Source organism: Pinus tabuliformis, chromosome 6 (genome assembly GCF_031772625.1).
Source record: "Pinus tabuliformis cultivar Carrire ecotype Pingquan chromosome 6, CPIR1, whole genome shotgun sequence".
In the NCBI taxonomy this organism is placed as follows: domain Eukaryota; kingdom Viridiplantae; phylum Streptophyta; class Pinopsida; order Pinales; family Pinaceae; genus Pinus; species Pinus tabuliformis.
Genome location: NC_142292.1, coordinates 624,422,675 through 624,428,325, shown reverse-complemented (window position 1 = coordinate 624,428,325; position 5,651 = coordinate 624,422,675). Strand labels below are relative to the sequence as shown.

At 39.7% G+C, this 5,651-nt stretch overlaps 1 pseudogene; it reads right to left on the bottom strand.

Annotated features, from left to right (window-relative positions):
• Positions 1 to 2,232: 2,232 nt before the first annotated feature.
• On the bottom strand, positions 2,233 to 4,289 carry LOC149260168 (uncharacterized; annotated as a pseudogene).
• Positions 4,290 to 5,651: the final 1,362 nt, after the last annotated feature.

The following is a 5,651-nucleotide window of genomic DNA, read 5'->3' as shown; positions in this document are numbered from 1 at the left end:
TTACCATCAATTTTTGGCTAATAGGTATAGATTTTGGATGTTATACTGTCTCTAACTTTAACTGATAGAAAACGTTTTTTTAATTTCCCTGAAACAAATCCGCGGGTAGCTTCTTTTAGCTTTTTGGAGATTTTGCTGTAATATGTGGATATTTTCCTTTAGATTTTTAGGGATTATGCTGTTATCTAAGGGTGGCTGAGATAGATGATGCCCACACCAGAAGAGTGGGTTGCGCTAAGATTTTTTGCACTGATTCAGAGAGTTTCATCATGGACTTTCCGTTGATGCCTTAATATAATAATATTATGGCATCAATCTTAATACAAAGGACAAAGATTAAAAAATAAATTAAAAAAAAAAATTGTACCTAGATTCATGCTCACAATTTAGATCCAAGATTATGAACAAATTTAAGGATATATATATATATATATATAAAATGAAAGAGTGAAATCTAATTGAGCTTTTCTTTTCTGGTTTCGGTGGCAACGATGTCCGTGATACGCCACACCTCCCCTGCTATCCCCTCGACACATTCACGTCCAATCCTTGGATCCCGATGCATCCATTTCCATTCTTCCAGACAAGGCTGTTATCGGGGCGGCGTTGTCATACCTTTGGAGTTTTAAATTTTGTCGGCGGTCTTAGTAGATATATAGCTTTTGAATGTTATAGTTTTTTTTTTTAACTTTAAATGAGAAGAAAATATTTTTATATTCGCCTAAAGAAATTGTATTTCAATTGATTGTTAGTGAAATTGATGTGACTTTTAATGATTTTAGGTTTTGTAGACCGGTGATTTATAAGGCATATGTTACTGATTTTACTTATTGAGACATGGTTAACCTCTATATATCAACCATTTTAATCTAACAGATTAGCTGTGACAATCTTAAATTGCCAAATGGTGTAGAAGCCTTTTTTTTAACCCAGTTTGTGCCCCAAAGCGATTCAGACTTGTAGGTTTCGTTGAACATTTCGACTGCAAACAAAGAAAGAGAGCATATATCTATAACTAGCCAGTGGGATGGAAAAGATAGGCCGAGCATAAGTTACAAGAAAGTGTGTGAAGCATTTTCGTGAAGTGTGAACAATTAATGAAATCAAATTCTATGATAAATTCTCTCGGATTTTTCCACAAGCAAAAATTAATGATAAGTACTTTTTAAATTGAAAATAAAAATATTAGCTTTGTAATAAATATTGACCCCTATATACGGTCATTCATATCACTAGCTCACACGTTACTATATTTCACTCCTACGAATGCTACTAGAGACCTCTTTCTTTGTTTGAAAGTTTCATTTTTTTTTCCGGAAAACGCTATTTTTATTATAAAAAAAGGTCGTTCCTTTTTATTAAGAAAAGGAGTCATATGTTAGAAGGTCATTCATTTGGCATACATTTCATTGATGTTATTTAATATTATATTAGTCAGTGATGTTGCTTGAAAAATTTATATAATATTATATTGACATACATGCAAGTTATTATTCATTGATGTTGCTTGAAAATTTGGCCTCAAACATGCTTCACGGATTTGTACATGAGATTTTTCTTATAGACTTTTGGATAATATTTTAAAGGGGATGGAAACTTCCTTTGATCTTTAAACGAGCCAAAGTAAAATTGTGGTGGCTGGGATTCGAGCCCAGGTCTCCACGGCCATAACGTGAAATTCTCACCACTAAAAGTGGATTTGAGGCAGCTTTACACTAAACTAGATAAAATTACACACAGCAATATATTCTCTATATTTTTGAATGAGGAAATTACACACATTTATACAATCAATAGTATCAAGATAGGAATTCTATCTTGGACGTACATTAGTGTGGTTGAGAGATTCTCTCAACCACACACTAAACTAGGAGAAACTAAATTCCTATTATGTAGGAACAAACACATCAAATGGAGAATTACAAGCATAGACAAGTAGGAATTAATTATTTCTAACTCCCCCCCTTAATGACTACTTGTCATGATAGTCAAATCCACCACCATCAGGCGAATTGCATGTACAGAACTTCCAAAAACAAACAGAGATCAGTGCCTTTCTAAGACAAATATTTATGTCTAAATAATAATCACAAACAATTGCGCTGATTGCGCCTTTCGACGCAACTTTCAGATAGAAAAGTGTGCCAACCCTCTTATGCTCAGACACACCAATATCTGAGACCGTGAGCTAGGTGTTACTGTAGTCCACCTGCTCCTACGAGCACAAAGCTGTCATGTACACGTTAGCCACTCAGGCAATATGCCACCACCAGGCAAGTCCGATCTACCACCACCTGGAAAATCCGCCAACATCAATATGCCATCACCGGGCAAGTCTGATCTACCACCACCGGGAAATCCACCAACTTCAATATGCCACCACGGGCAAGTCCGATCTACCACCACTGGGCAAATCCGGAACTTAAATGTGCCACCACCGGGCAAGTTCGATCTACCACCACCTGGCAAATACGTCAACTTCAATATGCCATCACCGGGCAAATCCGCCAACTTCAATATGCCACCACCGGGCAAGTCTGATCTACCACCACCGGGAAATCCAGAACTTAAATGTGCCACCACCGGGCAAGTCCTGTAGCCACTAAGGCTCTGTATGTGGTTTCTGGCTCACCAAAAACCATCAATTTACAGTGACAAAAGATGGTTTCAGGCTGACCATAAACCATTACAAAGTGGTTTTGAGATCACCATGAACTTTCAGATGCCTTTAAAAAAAATTTACATTTCATTCCACATTTTGGAGCTTCTGGGTCCATACAATGACCATTACAACATGCTAGGGAGTCTATTCCACAAACCACACTAATTCAAACAAACATCTACTTTGTTGTAGACCATAAATATTGTCGCTGCTCCTTTACCTCATCTGTGAGGGGTTCACTGATAAAGAAACCAGAACATAGGCACTCACAGCCACACTAAGAGAACACAATTTTCCCTTCAGGAACAGTAATCCAGGACTCTACGGTCCAATCCTCCATCTCATTTCAGTATGCCACTTCTCCTACTCACAGTATCAAGGCTAGTCAATGTTTTCAAGAATACTTCCTCATGCTTGCTAACAATCTGCAACAGGATCTCGATCATCCTCCAATCTCTAATGTAGCTCCAATTGATGTCATTTTCACTGTCATGTGTTCACCATTCCCTACAAATTTGCTTAGTGTTGGAATGACCAGTTCCAACACACATTCAGAATTGTGACAATAGTTGGTCAGACTAATCTCACTTAAATTACAACTAGTTTTATTGTCATGACAGTTAATCAATATATTGCATCATTAGAGAATTAAACACCATGATATAGCAGCTTTAACCACAGTGCCCATTTTAATCGAGTTTGACACCATCAAAATCACAAGCGACGCAATTAAACAAAAAAAAAAAATGCATAGTTGTAAGCAAAAGTGTTCTTCTACCAGATGTATCCATAAGCCACATAGCGATTCCAATACATGGAAGCATCAACAAATAGTGGATCAACTCAACCAGTCAGCCAAAAAGCGTATATCAGAGAATCAACCATGCCAGATCATGATGCAACAGATCTGTCGAACAAAAAATTGCGGCCTGCAAACAAAAAACAGAGATCTGGCTTCCTTGATCTGCAAAGAATCTCACAAATTGTTGAAATACCTGAAGGCCCACACCCACGAACAACGCATATCGTATTTCTTTGGTAAACCAAAGCTCCCATACAAACTCGAATACCGATCAATGCAGTCATCCAAGATCTCTGAGAGCAATTTAGCCAGCGGATAGCTTATGGCAAATCTGCCTCCGCGTATGCCATGTTAAACGAATGCGCCATGTTCTGCTCGGTACATTCAGAAATGGAGCATTCTCGGAGTGACAGGCCCTGAAGATGCCGACGATCATCCTCACAGAGATTCGGTTCCCGGGGGTCACGCTGAAGAAGGCGGAGCTCCGTGTGAGAGGCGAGAGGCGCGATCGGTTGGATTCCTCGAAGGCAACGGAGAGTCCACCGGTTTCCTTCCAGCGCCTGATGCTGCCGCTCTGCAGCGACCTGCCAGGCTCAACGGCGGCCCCATTGCAGCCACCATTGCTGCCAGAGTCCGTCTTGTGATGGGACTGAAAATTCTCTTCCTTCGTCTTGTACTGTGCCGGGCTCGATCCTGCGTCGGGCCAAATTCCCAGACATCCTCCTCCTTAAGCTCATTCAAATCGCCTTCATCTGAGGCAGCAGAATTAGAATTCAAATTCTGCGGGGAAAATCCCAAGAGCTTCTCCATATAGCTCGCCCCGGCGGCCATCAGACGGCGGTATTTGGAAACAATATTGAGACTTGCAACCATGAGGAAACTGTCGGGGTTTACGCTCGGCACGGATGAAAATTTAAAGAAAGCAATGGAAGAACTAATCGATAATCTTCCAATACAGAAAAACCTGCACAACATTCAAAGATTACACGCCGCATGGTCCATGTACCTAACTAAGGCCATGCAGATTCGAGATTTTGCAATTACAAGAAAATATTTTCAAGAAACTCCGCGAATCCTCATGCCAGATCGCTTCCAGAGCCAAGCTATAAACGCCTTGGGCCTTGCCTGGATACCATACTTGCCCTCAATCCAGTCGGATGGGTAATATCGACTCCAGCAGCTCAACGCACAAGCAGCACTCTGCGCGCCACAATTGGCTCTCCATCGTCGGCCGATTTAATTCTCAAAACTAGTCACATGCTCCCCACCATCGCTATGAAGCCCCATTTTCTCCAACTTCTCCTTGGCGAGCTTTGGCACATTGGGGTTGGTCTTGACAAAGGGCGGGTAGATCACATAAAGAAAAAGCAGAGCCGTGATCAGAGACACCAGACCGGATACCTGACCCTATCGATGAGCTCCCGAAGAGAGCCACGAACTAGTACACAACATGATTGTTGAGCCCCGTTTTTATGAAGCTCTGATACCAAGATAAAATTACACACAGCAATATATTCTCTATGCCCAGGAGGGGCCAAGTCTAGGAGGGGCCAGGCCCTCACAGGCTCTGATACCAAGATAAAATTACACACAACAATATATTCTCTATATTTTTGAATGAGGAAATTACACACATTTTTATACAATCAATAGTCTCAAAATAGGAATTCTATCTTGGACGTACACTAGTGTGGTTGAGAGATTCTCTCAACCACACACTAAACTAGGAGAAACTAAATTCCTATTATGTAGGAACAAACTCCTCAAATGGAGAATTACAACCATAGACAAGTAGGAATTAATTATTTGTAACTAAACTCACGTGATTAGTTGCGAATACAAGACTTGTGGAAGATTCCAAATGCCTCTGGTTTTCTTCCATTGATTCTTCGGATTCCTGTTGGTTTCGTTAAATGTCTGATTTGCATTATAATTAATTTATTGTTGTTATTTAATTTTCTGGTTACATGGTTACATTTGTGCATTCAATTAGCTTATATGATCTCAGTGTCTTTTCACCGTTTTCTATTTTAAATTAGCATTTTATCCCGATCTAGTAACTTAGAGTCATACTTATGAGGGTGATCTCATACTCAAAATTGGCTTTGCATATGCTTTGAGGAACACTGAAATGTGTTTAAAGAATGGTTAAAGATCATATAAATCTACGCTTTAATAATTAAAGCG